We start from the raw sequence: 19,028 nt of genomic DNA on the forward strand, positions 1-19,028 counted from the left end.
AGCAGATGAAATATACATCAAAATAGTTTGCGCTCTTTGGGCCTGAAAAGGAAGCGATATTTCCTCCCCCCCCCCTCCCCGCACCTTCTCATGAGTCTCCCTGACAAGGCGCTTCACGACGGGCCAATCCCGTCAGAGACATTTTCAAGAATTAATATCCCTCTGCTTAACATCTTTATAGCGCAAATCCCCATTTATCACATATTTATCGTATGTAGCAGTCTAGCTATTCGCTCAAAGTAACGACGAAATCAGTTGCGTCGGTGTTAATCGCCGCGGTACCACATGGTTCTCGTCTCGCTGAAAATGTCCCAAAAGCTCAAAAACTGGTGTGGTTTTGGAGTTTTCATTAAAGCCAGCTTCTATACGAACACTTCAAAAGCCACCCATGGGGAATGCATGTTCGAATGAATCAACACACATTGACGCTGCGTTGAGGCCATGGAGTGGAAATGGTTTATAGTACTCTCTCTGGAGAGGAGAGCAGTGCTGTGATTACTCAATAGTTCTCACATTATAGGACTAACATCTGTGCTGAACAGGGGACAGTATGTTTGTGACTTGATAAAATTGGCGCAGATGTTTGAAATCATGTCACATGCTGCTTACATGGTTCTTGACATTACTGATAAGTACTTTGGGCCCAAAACACTGACTCACGCACACGATAGATCATTTTCCTCCAGGCGCTCGAAAACTGGCATGCTCGACAGCTTTGGCGCCATTTGTTCAGCATTTTGTCTTCCATAAATACAGAGGTGCCTACATTGTTCACAAAAATGTTTAGCAGGCAGCAAGAATAAACAGGATTCTACCACAAACCCCCCTCAGCATATGTCAGATGTGGAAGCAACAGTAAAGCATATTTAACGAGAGTTGCGCTGAGACAAAATCAATTGAGCTTACAAGTGCACATACTCAACACATACAGTACAAGTGCTCCAACGGTATCACAATATAAAGTGCTGAAGGGATGACCATATTTTTGTAGGCCTACCCGGAAGTTAGCATCACCCTGGTTCCCTCGACAAAAATCCAACGGGACTTTTAGTTCGGCTTTTAGATTATTGTAGAAATACACCACGGTCGCATGACTTCAACATCACCACCGCTACGCTTCCGACAACTCTTTATTTAAAAAAACACTACATTTGGAAAATACTATAAATTGATAAATCTACAAGTTGGAAATTTTGAGTTGGAATCGTTTGCAAGAGCGTGAGTATAAACACAACGAGGCAGTAGTATGAGTTTCCTGTTCGTCGTGATGACGTTTAATGTCCCCGACAACCTCTGTAGTCCCATTTAACCGCTTGTTAGCAAGTGTTAGCACTCTATAGGAAGTACTCTTCCATTCCTATGTAATCGATTTTGGAATCAAACGGCTCATTTGGAAATTGTTAAAAATCACAGGCTTGGAAGTGTTGCATGTTCATCCTCTGAGTTTGTGCAGAAAGAGATCATATTGTTCACGGAAGCCAGCTGAACGGCTTCTTTGTACCATGAAGTATGCTGAGGCCTTAAGAAATAACCGGTTGTTTTTTTTACTCAGCAAATTAAACACGGCTACACCTACTTTTCCTGTAGTGGCTGGCTTTTTTCTATCACTGCTCCCAAATGCAAATGCATGCCTTTTTCATATCATGCGTCCTTTCCCCTTCAGTGAATGGGTTACTTGCGCTCAGGGCTATTATGGATTTATGTTTTGAAATAGCTGGATTCTTGCATCTTCGGTAGCATTGTTTACGTTTGACAGTACAGTAGGATAGCAACATATAACGTTTTCTTACAATAGTGTCATAGTATCGGGCTAAAATTTGGGTGTTTGTTTCTATTAATAGGTATTTTCTTCCCTACAATCTGACACCTTTCTCCAGCTTACTACAAGGAACTTCAATATATGTTGACTGTCACTGACATTTATTTTCACAAGCTCCTATAGACACTGGGTGTAAAATAGCTCCATTGGCATTATACTGGATGATCTGGAAACAGAAGTGCTGTTTTGTTATAACGTGGAAATATTTGTGCAAGTAGCCCATTAGCTTTTCCGCCAGGTGAATTTTTGTTATTTGCCTTTGGTCTGACCGCTGCTTTATTTGAAAACACTGAATAGTTTTAATTAGCAAGGGCCTTAAAAATCATAAGTGCTGATAAACCACAGATTTTGGCAACTCTGTAAGTAGGAAGCAGTGTATTGACCTGGTTTCGAATAGTCTGGACCTGCCATGTTTAAACATGTGGGAACGTACTTTTTCTCCATGGCGTTCGGCATTTAAACACACACACACACACAAACACAAAGCATTTGGAAATATTAGGGCTGACATGATTTTGAACAGTGCACAATTGTTCAGAGAACGTGCCTGATCTGCTGCACGTCATATCATTTACACAGCATTCAAATATGACGGCTTAACAGCAACGTTTCCAGGGTGCAATTTCACAAGAATTGGATTTGGCAAGCGCACCTCTTGAGTCACCTTAACATAACCCTATTGACAGACAAAAAAAAAATTACAACGAGCTTACTCAAATGATTCAAACGGGTCGTTTGATTTGCGTCCGGCTATTCTGCTCGTGTCTCGTCACTCGATATTTCCAGATGCGTAATAAATTAACTGTAGTCACTTGAGTCATTTGAGGTGATGAATTGGTGATGATTCAGAGTAAAGATGACTCACCAACTAAGATCCATAGGCTAGTCCATTTCTTGCCCTTGTGTCTACTGTATGTACCTTTCTGCGTGATTCCACATATAGTGCTTCATTTGTGTTCCACTGATATTATATATACAAATATGGACATAAAGTGAAGTACAAATACATTTTAAACACGGGCAAATCATTAGAATGTTCTTGATGTCCTCATGCAAGTATGCTAGCTATACACATTTTCTGTATTTGCTCATTCTATTTGTTTTTAAAACCTTAACCCTGTTACTTTCAAAACTGTCATTAACTTATGAGCAAAAGGCAGCCATTCTCAGCAAAGAAATTTTGTATGAGTAAATGCATTAAATTTATGGCATTTGGCAGATGCCCTTATCCAGAACAACTTACATTTATCTCATTCATACAGCTGAGCAGATGAGGGTTAAAGGCCTCGCTCAAGGCCCAGCAGTATTAGCTTGGCAGATGCTGGGATGTGAACTCACAGCCTTCCAATCAGTAGTCCAACATCTTAACCACTGAGCTACCACTGCTTAACAAACAAACAAACAAACAAACAAACAATTGACCAATTATGGAATGAGTCTCCAGTTCCCAGAAGTTTTCCAACATGGGACAGAGAAGTTGACATTTTCTCAGTAACATGACAAGCTGCATTACTTTTCTGTCTTTAACTTCAAGATAGAGGCTGGTGAGGGTAAGGCTGCTTATAGCTGCTATTACGTAAATTATGACAGGCATTAACTTTCACAGACGTTTCACATTACATACTCTAGTGTGTACTGTATATACATGGGTAAAAGTAGTACACTTACTTTAATTAATTAAAAATATATATTTGTGGTCAATTTGCTGTGGTATAAGAAGAATAAAACATTTTGGGATATGTAGTTATAGGAAAATAATCCACTTTGGGGTGGTAACATTAACTCTACTTTGTGTCTACCCATACCACACACTTTGTTGTTGATTACTTTCCATTTACATCATGTCCCATGTGTTTTATACCGTACTTATAGTATAATTTGTTGATGTGATGTAGGTTTTACACCATAATTATCCATAAGGTAAAACCGCCGAACCCTGAGGATCAAAATATTATGGACTAATGACAGGATTGTCAAATAATCTCAAGCTCTCTCTCGTTTCTCTTTGAAATTGTGTCATTACTAAACTGTGATAGCGGGTCATGTGTGTATAATAGCATAAATGTTTTCCAACACATCTCCGCTACTTTGAGTGCTGCATGCTCGCATGAGTTGTCTCCGTCTTCGCTGCATTTTGTCTATGAGCTGAAAGGATAATGCTGTCCTTTTTTTTTTGTGTCTGTCAGTTCATTCTTCCAACCGATGAAGGAACCTGAATAGGATAGACCGAGATTTAATAATAGGGAAGCCCAGACCACAATGAATGCAAAGTCCCTTTGATGGAATGTAATTTTTCCAGTGTAATCTAATAGGACAGGATGGCAGAATAGGCCTTGAGTTAGTGTGGGGAGAAGAAAAGGAGGGGGAGGCCATTACTGCAAAGCCTGCACTATCTCAACAGAGCTGTTTCTGAATAGTAAGCAGCGTCTTATTTAGAGGCCTCAACACTGTCACTAAGGAGACAGGAGAGACCGAGGGAGAGAGAGGGCGCCCAAGGAAAACACAGCCGATGTGTGTGTATGTGTGTGTGTGTGTGTGTGTGTGTGTGTGTGGGTGAGGGAGGGAGTAAGGGAGAACGACAGGCGTGTGCCTCTGTGTGTATATGTGTGTGTAAAAGCAGCAGATGTGCAGTTACGATCGTATTATGTTCAGGGTTATGGCTCCAGTTCTCTTTCTCTCCCTCACTCTCTCTCTCCTATTATTCTATAGACAGAGGCCAGTTATGTCGCTTTACATTTGACATCCTATTTAACTTACATCATTTTTTTTTTTTTATGAAGAAATACAGGCTTCAATAAACAACGCACACACACATATACACACATAGACACACGCGCAACACATCACTGTCTATATAAATCAACACAAAGAAACTTGACTCTGTATCAGGCTAATCATCAAGTCATATCTTGTCATATTCCATATGACCGCACATGTTAAATATAAGTTTTCTTCAGTCTTTTACAGACATTTTAAAATAGTGAAAGCAGCTTTGTATGTTTATGATGATGATAAGTCTTTATTGATCACATATACATTACAGCACAGTGAAATTCTTTTCTTCGCATACCCCAGCTTGTTAGGAAGTTGGGGTCAGAGCGCAGGGTCAGCCATGATACAGCACACCTGGAGCAGAGAAGGTTAAGGGCCTTGCTCAAGGGCCCAACAGTGGCAGCTTGGCAGTTACCCCGGCCTTCCAATCAGTAACCCAGAGCCTTAACCACCAAGCCACCACTGCCCCTATGAGCTGCAATTCATGCAACATGACTGGACAACTAAAGCAGCATCCCTGTGTGGCTGTTACACAATAACAGTAGGTAAACTAGTTAGTACAAAGCTTATTGTTTTTAATCATACCTTTAGGTTATCATTTTATTTTTAGTTTGGCTAACTCACAGTCGAATAGCTACTGCTATAACGGTTATATTAACTAATCTAACTAGTTAGCTGGTTAATTAGTGTGAATAATACTCTTAATTTGTGCTAGTGATGAGACTTCCGATTCAGTTTTACTGAGTCAGTTCATTCATCCTGTCTGATTCAGTGAATCGAATGTCTGAAATGATTGATTACTCGACGCAATTTGAAACCTCCAAACTGCTAAACATGACATTTGTTTAATGAGTCTCGAGTTTGTTTTCCAGTGCAGTGGATTTCAAATCTAAGATGAGATGAAAGAAACCGATTGAGAGTGTTAAGTGATGACAGTTGATTCAGCGAGTTTCCCCCCAAACCGCTGAAATGATTCTTGGATTCGGCACATTTGCTGATAAATTGAAGCTCGGTTTGCCGAGTGAGTTGGTCGCGTCTCATTTCGATTTTGTGAATCAAGGCTCACCCCACAAAGCTGAACATTTGTATTAGTTTACGCTGTTAGATAAAAAAAAATATATATATATATATATTTTTAAAACTGTATTCAAATTCTTACACCAGTAACACTAAGGCTGCATAGACACCAGTGTTGGGTAAATTACTCAAAAAAAAGTAATCCACTACAGATTACTAATTACTCCTTTAAAAGTGTAATCTGATTACATTACTGATTACTGCATGTAAAATGTAATCAGATTACTAATTACTTTACGTTCACGTAACTTTCAAAACCTATCAAACCTGCAAAAATGATTCAGTGATTTTAGCATGCGTCAATGTGTGACATGATCAGAAAAAGTCAGATTTATTATAAAACATGCTTCGTGTGTTGTTACTGTTTGTAGGAATACCAGACTGATAAAATATAAAACTTTTCTAACTAGGCTAGTTTGGAGTCGCTAGTCAAGGGGAGGCACAGCTAAGTTATCACTGTATGGGTTTAGCTGCTACAATGCCATGCATGAGTACATTATCTTTCCTTATGCTCTGCTCGTATCATGTTCACGTAAACTGGAACTCAAATAGACATTTAAACGCCTTGTTTTCCTGCTCAGCATCAGAGGATGTTACTGTTTCAGTTTCAACCCCTTTACTTGTTTAAAAAAATAAAATCGGCTTATATCCATTTTTCCTCACACTGACTGTGAGCTAGCGTTTGGCAGAACTGAGAGACTGTCAGCCAATAAGACACGAGTGTTTCCATGTATGTCCCTGTAAACCCTGTCTGATCGGTTCACTGAAGATATAAAATTACAACACCGCCGTCTTCTTTCACTGGTGTTCAGCTATGTAGTGACAAACCGCTCCAAGTGGAGAATCATTTGAGGCTAAAGAAAAAATCTTTGGGGCAAAAACGTGATTTCTTTTCAAAATGCATTTTACTTAATATTGTTTTCTTAACAATAAATTTGTAACGCGAGTAACGTCATTTTATTGACATCAGTAACTGTAATCAAATTACATACATTTAAAATGTAATGCGTTACATTACTGCGTTATCAGAAACTCTGATAGACACCACACAAGGTTCAGTTCTGATGCTTTTCTGAACCGGTTCGACTGATTCATTAAAAAGAATCAACTCATGAGTCAGACATCAGTACTTTTATGCTTCGTACTGTGAGTAACTAGTACCCGAAGCTGAAGTGAAAAAAAAGCTTTTACTGTAAACAGTTTGATAGAAATCCTGTGTGTGTGTGTGTGTGTGTGTGTGTGTGTGTGTGTGTGTGTGTGTGTTTAATCCCTACTTTTATTAAAAAGATGGAGAAAAATGAAAACAAGAAACAAAATATACACCACACTTTCATGGAAGTGAATGAATGAGTGAAAGGAGAAAACAATTTTAGAGCCTTTATAGACTAACTAACAAATATCATATTGTATCATGTCATGTCATATCACATTGTTCATGTTACAGGATGAACCGAAGTATAAAATATAATAATCGTACGGATCCTCCATTAGTTTCTTTTTGACTGGAGATTACTTACTAATCCGTGTTCTCTTTAGCTAAGCAAGAACTGAAGACGCTTTGGCCTCAAACACAAATCACAGCTGATGACATGATCAACTAGCCTGAATTGTATTTGAGACACTTTATCACCTTGGGCCAAGCTCATCCTTGGCATCTATTGATATCTCTCGGTCTATAAATCCCTTGCTTTAACCTTATCCTTACTGCACAGCACTAATCAACACAGGACTCTTTACTTACTGTTTATTTATGCATGTTCATGAACAGTGGTCCTATGTGGAAGCTCTTTGGCTGAACCTTAGCTGGCAGGTGTAACAGTTTCACAGAATAAATTATTGTGTGTTGGGGGTTTTGTTCCGCTTTAAAATAACAATGCATAAATATATTAGACTTTTCCAGGCAATGACATTTCTCAGACATTTTGGCTTTGTATTTCTGCCTCGGTAATGAACGATATAGAAGTGTAGAGAAAAGCTTAAGCACTAATCAGTTCATTGCTCTTTCACATGTTGCCAAATGTATATATTTCCTTTCCCCGGAAAAAAATATAGAGATAATTCAATAAACATTGGTTATTAAGAAAGAATTGACCAGTGTGAAATAATAGAAATCCTAAAAGAGGGAGAGAGAGAGAGAGAGAGAGAGAGAGAGAGAGAGAACCCTACAAAAACAACCACCATGAGCACTCCAGAGCTGCAGACATGTTGATCCTACAGTGAGCTGAAACCATATGAGACTGTGAACATTTTAATCTCATACAGACATCTGGAGGCCTCGATTTCTCTCTCCGCATGGATTATGGCTGCTTCTCTTTGCATGAGGATTAATGGATTGCGATGCTTTACCGCTTTTGTTGTGGTACTTCACACTGCACCACTGATGTCTTGTTTACGAGGCATCGTTGAGCTGTTTTTATTTATGTTTATTTATTTATTTCATATCTCATATTCATATTCATTATTTCTCCAAATCCTGTTTAATATGGATTATGTAGCATGAGCGTGCTGGGATTTTCGGAGCCCTACAGACTCCAGGATAATGCCCGCTCCAAAAAGAAGATGTTTTTTTTATATATATATATATGAGTTTTTGTTGTGAAGCTGTGCCTCAGATATATAAAGCAGTATTTGACGCAGAGTTTAATAACTGTGCTAGCTACACTGACTGCATCTGACAATATAAGAAAAAAAACGGCTTGTACATATGGAACTAGATGATAATGAAGCATCTTACATTCTTACATCTTACATAAAATGGTCTGAGGTAAAAATTGCAGGGCACAATCACGAACACTTTGGAAATGCCTACAGCACATGGCTTTGGACAAGGAGGAAACCACCAAAGCACAGGGAAAACATGCAAACTGCGCACACAGGGCACACACAGGATTCGAACCCCCAACCCCGGAAGTACGAGGCAAACGTGCTAATCACTAAGTCACCCTGTCTTACATTCAAGAAGTAAAGTGTGAGCATTTTATGTAACAATTTGTAGCTACATATGGATTTTATATAAAGAATAAAACATTTATTGTTGTTCACTTGTAGGAAAACAATAAACAATGGTGTAAATGGTGTGATGAGTTACTGTTACCACCCCAACGCTGATTATTTTCCTATAGCATCATGTGGCTCAAGGTCTCTTTCCAGAACCATCAAACTAACCATCCCTCAGTGGTGGAATGAACTTCCAACCTTAATCCGGACCGCTGAATCTGTCACGATTTCCCCAAAACAGCTAAAGACCCACCTCTTCCGTGAGCACGTAACTAACCCCTGTAACGCCAACCCAGCATTATTAAAAAAAATAAATAAAAACATCCTCTGTACTCTTACACCTCGACTCAATTATAAATCTTGTATGGTAGCACTACTTTTATTGTTCTCCGCTTGATATATCGCTTTGCTTGTATTTCCTCATCTGTAAGTCGCTTTGGATAAAAGCGTCCGCTAAACGAATAAATGTAAATGTTCTGAAGTGTTGCAATTTGCCAACTATTAAATTTTTTTACCAATTAAAGAATGACACACGACATGTTTTTGCTTCATGTTTATGCTTAATATTGTGGAACGTCCATGAAACGAATTACTTTTGAAACAGTTGCTTCATCACTAGCCTTTCATTTTTCTCTTTTGAAGTTAATAAGACAAATAGATACAGACTGTCATGTTACTGAGGAACTGCAAAGACCTCTTTCATGAAGACTTTCACGTGGTGGAAAACATACAGCTTTTACAAAGAGCTGACACTGGAGACTCCTTGATTACAGGCTAAATAATCTGTCCTCACAGAATCTCTTCATCCCACGTAAGTCAGATTGTAGTGTATTGGTGCTTCATAATCATTCTCAGGGCTTCATGAATGTAAAGACAAAATAATAATAATATATATAAGACAAAGTCTTTAAATAAAAGGAAAAAAAGAAAGAAAATAAATCTCATGCAGTCGACCCATAATGGTAATTGAGGGTTCTGCTCTCCTCTTTTTCGTATAACGGCAATATACTTCTTTATGTCAATTCAAGGGATTTTCAAATAAAGTGTTACAAAATTGCGCATGAAACTAGTGAATGTGAGAGCATATTATGTGTGAAATTAAATCTCAACAGGAGTTATATTTAGATTTAAGAGGTGGGAGTGTCATTCTATGACACAACATAAATCATGTACAGCATTATGGACAAGAAACAAACAACAACAGCAATAATAATAATAATAATAATAATAATAATAATAATAATAATAATAATAGAAATAATCCAGCTACCTATCTGCCTTTATATGTGTGTGCAATGTATATTATACCATCAATGCAACCTTGCCATATAATGCACTGCTCAATACTAGTAGTTTCACTGTCAAACTGTTGATAGATGTTACATGTTAGCAATTAGATGTACCATGGAACACAGTGAAGGCCATCAACAGCAACTGGAAAAATGGGCCACCACATTGACCAAGAACATGACATCCCTCCAAAATTGTTTAAAAAGGACAAGAAGAAAGCGTATCAGCGTGGCTGCCAAGAGAAGTACAGCAACATTAAAGGAGCTGCAGGAATAAATATCTGGTAAATACAGGTCACTCTATGCATGTGACAACAATCTCTTGTATTCTTCACATGTCTAGGCTATAGGGTAGAAAACAAAACAAAAAAACAAAACCCACCTAAAACATCCCAACCCACATGCCAAAATATGTTATGGCCTTATGAGAGCTAAATAGAACTAAAATAAAAAATGTTTGGTACAAGACACCTTATCACCCAAACAACACCATGATCACTGTGAAGCATAGTGGTGGCAGCATCATACTATGCTGCTGCTTCTCTTCATCTGGAACTTGGGCTCTCATCATAATTGAGGTGGATATTTTGGATAGCTCCAAATCTATGCACACTTACAGTATGCAACCAGGAAGGGTTTTTTTTCCCCCCTCCCTAAAACGTTTCTCTCCCTACACTTCTCACTTGAATTCTGTTCCTTGCTTCCATTAAATGTAGAAAAAGATCTGATGATTTATCTCGGTTTCATTTTTCACATCAGAAATGCCTGCAGTTTTAATATGGGTGTGTAGACTTTATATACACTGTAACTATATTTGGTTTTTTGCCTTAGTAGTATAACATGTTTGTCAGTTTTGCCATCAAAGTGTTATTGGTATAGTATAATCTGATTCTTTCATGGCAAAATTTCATGATACAGTAAAACCTTTACATGGACACATTTCTGTTTAATGATCAAATGACTATATACAACCTTGACAGTAGAATAGAACTGACAATAGAATGCATTTTGTAAAATTTTAAATGTGTGAACATGCATTACATCATCATTATCATCACCATTATGCCATGCTGGGATTTTACATTTCCAGTACTGCAGTACTATATAATACTAAGATTACATATAGACTGCCAGGCTTTTACAATACCACAGTATGAATCCTATAAACCCCCCCCCCCCCCTCTTCCCCCAATAGTTCCATATGGTAGCATTTCCAGCTTGGTTTAACCTTATTTGTCAAACAGGGCTGCAATTTTCAGTTAGCGTAGAATTGTAACTGAATATGATCCTAAATCAGTTAAAAAGCCAGGAAGCTGAGGAGGCAGCCCAGTCACATTGTAGTGACTGGAATTGCAGTTTGTGCATGAATAGACCTGAGCTGACAATGCTGTTTGTGTCTTCAGGCTCGGATAGCCTTAGACCTTGTCAGAGTGGGCATGTGCCAGGCGGTCGGTGCCGGTGTTTTGAAATGCCATGTCGAGAGTGATCAGTGTAGGCTTTTAATGCTGACGTCTTGAATAATGGTCCAGTTCACAGCCAAGAGGGAGATCTATTACCTTTGTGTCAGAGAGAGTGAGAGTCAGAGAGACGGAGAAAGAGAGATGTGTATGTGTGTATAGGTAGGTGGATATATAAGAATGTGTGTGTGCAGAGATACAGTTAGAGAGTTCATTGGTCTGATAGTAATGATGATGGTACAGATGGGCACTTAATCAAATGCAGAGGTTTTGGAATCACACTCCCGAGATGAGATTTCACTCATAAATTAGCCACGGAGGACCCAGAGAGGCGCACTGTTCCCGAAGTGTGCCTGCTCTCCATCACTTTACTACACTCTAAAGAACCTCAGGGCTCTTTTAGTGCACGTTTATGGTCCGCACTTCAAGTGCACATTCACCCATGAAAAATACATCCACAATAAAGAGGCACTGTCTAACATCCAGAATGGTTTGATTGACATCTCATGGGACTGCATTTTTTAAGGAAAATAAAATGCAAGGACAAAGATGGGAATATAAATGTGATATGAATAATTCTGTCTGATGAGAGTTGACAGAATTGTCCTCCTGTGAAGAGAAACATGTTGAGTATTTTAATAAAAGAATGTCGATCTCATGAATGCTTTTGTTTAAAAATGACCCAGTTTTAATCTTTAGTAACAAGACATTGCTGGATATTTAAAATCATCCTGATAACAATCGACAAGTAGGTCATTCTGATGCTGGGCAGCAGTGATTGACATGTAGATGAGCTCTTATTAGGAAGCTGTTTGAAAAGCTGCAACGGATCAATATTTAATCACAGCCACTTTGTGCTGCCAGGCATTCTCATTTCAGATGCATCTGACACAAAACCTCAATCAATCAATCATTTGGATCATGACCCTTAGCCTGTTTCTGCATTGTTCATGAAAGCAGCCCTTTACCCTCTATGTGCATTAGCTAAGATATCAAACCTGAGCTTGTATTTAATAATAAAAATGTAATTAATAATTCGTAGCTTCATCTCTCTAATATTTTTCTATCTGTTCTCGGTGCTATCAGTTTCTCATTAGGAATTAAGCTGTTTCTTGTCATACAACATGTCTAATGTGAGATTTATTTGTGAATTTGTCATACATCATGTATGTATGTTAAAATTGTTTGTTTATTTATTGTATAAGATGCTTGTATGTGATGGTTATTTATTTATTTGTTTCATAATTTTTTTTAATTTGATGATTATTTGTTTCTTTGTTGTATAAGACATTTGTATGTGATGATTATTGGTTTATTTATTGTATAAGATGCTTGTATGTGATGGTTATTTATTTATTTGTTTCATAATTTTTTTTAATTTGATGATTATTGGTTTATTTGTTGTATAAGATGTTTGTATACAATGATTATTTGTTTATTTGTTGTATAAGACGTTTGTATGTGAGGATTATTTGTTTATTTGGTGTATAAGACGTTTGTATGTGAGGATTATTTGTTTATTTGATGTATAAGACGTCTGTATGTGATGAGTATTATTTATTTGATGTATAAGATGTTTGTTGTGAGGATTATTTGTTTATTTGGTGTATAAGATGTTTGTATGTGAGGATTATTTGTTTATTTGATGTATAAGATGTTTGTATGTGAGGATTATTTGTTTATTTGGTGTATAAGACGTTTGTATGTGAGGATTATTTGTTTATTTGATGTATAAGATGTTTGTATGTGAGGATTATTTGTTTATTTGTTGTATAAGATGTTTGTATGCGATGATTATTTGTTTATTTGATGTATAAGATGTTTGTTGTGAGGATTATTTGTTTATTTGATGTATAAGATGTTTGTATGTGAGGATTATTTGTTTATTTGGTGTATAAGACGTTTGTATGTGAGGATTATTTGTTTATTTGATGTATAAGACGTTTGTATGTGAGGATTATTTGTTTATTTGATGTATAAGACGTCTGTATGTGATGAGTATTATTTATTTGATGTATAAGATGTTTGTTATGAGGATTATTTGTTTATTTGGTGTATAAGATGTTTGTATGTGAGGATTATTTGTTTATTTGGTGTATAAGACGTTTGTATGTGAGGATTATTTGTTTATTTGATGTATAAGACGTCTGTATGTGATGAGTATTATTTATTTGATGTATAAGATGTTTGTTGTGAGGATTATTTGTTTATTTGGTGTATAAGATGTTTGTATGTGAGGATTATTTGTTTATTTGATGTATAAGATGTTTGTATGTGAGGATTATTTGTTTATTTGGTGTATAAGACGTTTGTATGTGAGGATTATTTGTTTATTTGATGTATAAGATGTTTGTATGTGAGGATTATTTGTTTATTTGATGTATAAGATGTTTGTATGTGAGGATTATTTGTTTATTTGGTGTATAAGACGTTTGTATGTGAGGATTATTTGTTTATTTGATGTATAAGACGTCTGTATGTGATGAGTATTATTTATTTGATGTATAAGATGTTTGTATGTGATGATTATTTGTTTATTTGATGTATAATATGTTTGTATATGATGATTATTTGTGTATTGGTTGTATAAAATGTTTGCATGTGATCAGTATTTTTTTAAATGTTTGTGTTGTATGTTAGCGTGTACAAACTAATTTCTAATGCTTGAAAAATTAGCTCTTAAAAGATCATTTATACAGATTTACAGCTTAAATCACAAAAACATTTGACTGAAAAGTTTATTTAAAAAAGAAAAAAAAAAGCATGATGTAATTGATGCTTCAATACCTGCCCTAAGACCCGTTACATGGATTTTGAGTAAACAGTACATGAAAACGTTTAGGAGTTCTTGTAAATGGCAATCACACATACTACAGACGGGGCAGAAACACATTAGGTTGATAAAATGCTGAAGAACTTGTTTAATACAGACACTGATCCAGAGAAATTAGAAACAATGTGAAGGCTTTGTAAATGAATATGTTTGTAAATGAGTTCATATTCCAACACTGGAGCTAAGCAGTAATACAGGCAAGCATTTTTAGTCTGCTGGTATTCTTAGTCCCTGACCTAGTGAACTAGCATGAAGATATGTCATCAGACACCGAATGTGTCATCAATAAATTGCTAGACTTCAAAACCACACACTACAAACAGAACGCTGTATTCAGTGACTTAAGTCCAAATGTTACGTCAGTGTTTACGCAGAGAAAGTTATGCTTATTCAGAGTCGGGTTACGCATGTGCTTATGTCAACTTTCTGGGCTCGCCATTCAGGTTATGCAAAGCACAATGAGTAGAAAAGTCCAAGATGGGGTATATCAATAGCGTCTAGACTAAACCACAAACACTTGCTTTTAAGCCAGGAAAAAAAAAAAAAAAATCAGGGATAGAACATGCAGACTGAAGAAGGAGACGGCATGGTGTCAAATCTAACAGAACATAACATAAAATCAAGAGACAGTTTAGAAATGAAAAATAAAAAAAGACAAACAGGATTATATATGAATGAGAATATGCCAAGCATCGAAATAAACATCTAATATGAGTCTACTACATTTCCAATATATTGCTGCATGAGAAAGTCTTTTTCTAATATCCTGTGCTTACAGTTAACCGTGGATAACTTATGTAGCCATGAAATACTAACTTGAGGTCTTTTAATTCACAATATATACATATACTGTAAGTTTTCGAATTGATAAAACTATGCCAAAGTTTTTTGTTCATTCAATGCGCTCTCCTGTAAGGAAATGTGCTGATATTTTGAAGGACAAGCTGACCAAGCACTCATCTGATACACTTATGATCAATTTTTAAGTTTATAAAATATCTCAGATAATCAATTTCTTAAGTTAATATTCCAATAAAGAGACAAAACTATCAATTCATTACTGGTGTCATATGTATGCATTTAATATTGGGATCGAATTTGATTCTATAGTTGTTTTGAGTTTATTTACAGCCCAAAAAATACATTTCAGTGAGACATATTGTAGTGACAGTGGTGCTGGGCTTAAAACTGCTCTTCACTCAAGCTGATATCACAAGATAAATAGGCTTAAGTCCAACATTCTTTGAAGAGTGCTCGAGTCAAGGACTGGCAACAAAAAGCAGCCTGGGAATTTGCTGTCAAGCGGCCCCGATTTGATACACCAAATTCAAACTGACACGACATCTTTCTCGATCAACGAATCATTAATTAAACAAACAAACAAACAAAAAAACCCCCCCACACAATCTGTTCATTTATATTGTTTGTGTTAAATTAATATGTAAAAAAGGGTTTCCTTCCCATGTTTGTGTGTACCGAAAGCAAAAATTCTAAGTTGAATGAATGTAATGATCACCTGACACCTAATTTGACTTAATTATTAAATTCCAGACCTTCCCAAATGGCTAGTCCGTGCTTGTAAAATGCTAATAGAATAAGACATGCTAAACAAATGAGACACACAAAGCTTACAACATGAAGCAGGTGTGAACAAAAATCACAGGGTGTGGTTAGGACAGAGCTGGAGCAGGTGTGAGGCAAACAGCATGTAAACATGTGTTTATGAAAGAAATGTTGGAAGGATCTCTCCTAATCCGATATCAGAATTACAATCTTGGCTCATTTGTTGTAAAGCATGACAAACTATGAGAGCCTTTCACACACACACACACACACACACACACACACACACACACACACACACACTAGATGAGCCATCTGACATGCCATCCATCATTCCCATGATTTTATCAAGAACTCACTAGCAGATGGGCTGTGAATAAGAGCAAGTGTGAAACCACACACACACACACACACACACACACACACACACACACACACACACACACACACTCACACACATAAACGCCATTCTGTGTAAAAAAAAATCTTCCTCAAATGTCTCCATCTAAGTTTAAGTGTAACTTCACTGAAAGTTTATCCTTCCAGTAACGTTCTTGACCGATTTCCACGACATGAATTAGCATCTGGCATGTCGTTGGTTAACAACCAACAAACAAACCAACAAAAACAAATCAAGCTAGGATTCTTCTCATTATGGCCGATCGTTTTTAATGCTGTTCAAGTCAGTTGAAGGACTAACTGGTCTCAATTACCTTCAGTGTCTCAAATATGACAGTGCAATTGGCAGAGCATCTGATGACATTTGGCTGTATACTCATCATATCCTCTGATGATACCAGAAGATATGATTAACCAAAACAAATGAACCAGGAAAGTCAATCATAATGGATTCTTTCCATTCTGTGTCACACTTAAATAATCACACAAAAAAAAGATGACAAGTATTAAAGTAATAGCAAAAGACATTTGCCATTTGGTGGAAATTGCCTCTAATTTGAGTTCAGCGTCCTTTGGCTCGAAGTGATTATTCTGGCGCGGTTCTTTCACCGAGACAAATGAACGCTTGTCATAATATTGATAGCTAAACAATACTCGGTTCACAAGTATGACATATCCACATGATAATGAGAACAAGAGACCAGATTATCTTGGCACGTCATCTTTCAGGCCCAACTGCTGCCTCTGTCATCTGTGATTAATGCCAGAATGATTGTGTTTTATATTTCTCTTTCCTGTATGCTAACGATGAGGTTTACTGTTCCACAATTCATGCAACGTTTTTGTTTGATAGTCAGCCAGTTTGATCTGGCTTATTCCATCATGTCATAGAACTACCGGGTTCAACAGTGTTAGACATGCAAAGCGACTGTGAGGTTTCTATTTTTCATTCGAGCTATTATTTTTACTTTGGGTTCCACCTTAAGGTAAAGGAAACGGCTTTTTTTTTTTATACAAGTCTGTTGACAACCAGGCAACTCCAATGGATCATGTATTGGTGATAACAGCATGAAGAAGCATAAACAGACTGGAGATGACCTTTTAGTTTGACACTAAAGAAGATAAACATTGGAAAGATTCCTCTAAGGAATAAAAATAAAAAATAAAAAAAATTGCGAGACACAGTTATTAAGAAGTTGACCAGTCATGAATAATGGAGTAATTTTTTGTTTGCCTTGGGCTGCGCCTGTTCATTAAGCCTGTTCAGCAAACTATGGCCTAAAACTGGGGTTCACAAACTTTCGTAGCCAGGGATTCCTTCCAGAATCAGGGTTGCCAGGTCTGGACAAACCAACTGCATCTTAAAAAAACAGTATAAAATGTTTATAAACACTAAAATCTCAAAGGAACCACCAGATTAAAGCAACCACACTAACGGCAAAATGCACATCAGGAATTAGTAATAAAATGTGGGAGGAGTTAACAGGCTGAGGTAAATTCGTTATCGTTAGCTTGGCTGGCTAAGACACGATGGAGATCATAAAAAAGCTTTCAAACGCTGTGACAACTGTTTTCTTGTTTAAACCTTCAACAAGTTAACTATTTATTCGGGTATCGTTAAACACTCCTGTTTAACCAAGGTTTAATACTTAAAACGAGCTGACGCTCTGTTTTCCGTGATTTTTTTTTTCTGAGCTCGTCCGCACCAGTCCTGTTGCATTATGGGAAGCATCCGGGTATTTCTCTCCTACTGTTTCTCGCCTACTGAGAATTTGGACATACTACTGTACCCCTCTGGCATACTGCTTTTCGCCCACTGTGTAGTAGCTTAGTGTGTGATTTCAGACTCAGCCCCAGTTACCATAGACTCTCTCACGTTCACACTCATCTGATTACTGATCACACATGCCTGGACTCAATTACCATCACAGCCACACTCACAGTATAAAAGGACTCTCACTTCATGCATTCAGTGTGAAGTATAAATGCTGTGTTATTTGTACCGGGCAATACTAAGCCGTTGATTAATTGATCGTCTTTCTGGTTTTCTTGTTTGCTCTTGCTCAGACGATTTTTCAACTAGCCTAAAAACACCACCCATAGATTTGCTTTTTCCACTCGCAGCATTGTTCCAAATCTAGCCCAAATTATTGTATAAATCGGGACCTTACACCAAAGGCTCCATTATGATTACAGCCCAAATGTCATTTCAGGAAAATAGAGCAAATATGTACCATCATATTAATTTATTCGAGCCATTGGAGCTTTTTAATTCCTGAAGTTTCCACTCAGCCAGATGTACTGTAGAAACGCTATGCATCATATTAACAGCACCACAGACGGTCTGCTCTTGGGCTGAATTTGCCGGGACGGCCTGTCCTGGACAAATTGGCAGTCATTTGAAAACTGCGTCACTTGTAGATGATTTTCCTTATAGTGGAATAATGTATTTCAAATCTTTTGGAGATGTTTTTAAATGCCTTGCCAGACTCATAGGCATACACAACCTTTTTTTCTGAAGACCTTCCAGAGCTCTTTACAGAACCCTTACAGATCTTGGCAAGATGACACCACACACTTTAATAGCAAAGGGAACATAAGACACTAGACATGAGAGGGGTACAAATAAGACATGCACTCCGTAAGCAGGTTCTACTCACTGGCATCCAATCATGAACACAATAGTACGGATTTGAAAGTGTGATAAATGTAGGGGTGTACTTATTTTTTCCACGTGACTGCTCTGTTTTTGTTTTTTTTGTTGTTGTTCATTTAAATTGTGAAAATTACTACAAAATGTCAATTTTATGTGTGTCATTTGA

Source organism: Ictalurus punctatus, chromosome 26 (genome assembly GCF_001660625.3).
Source record: "Ictalurus punctatus breed USDA103 chromosome 26, Coco_2.0, whole genome shotgun sequence".
Classification (NCBI taxonomy): domain Eukaryota; kingdom Metazoa; phylum Chordata; class Actinopteri; order Siluriformes; family Ictaluridae; genus Ictalurus; species Ictalurus punctatus.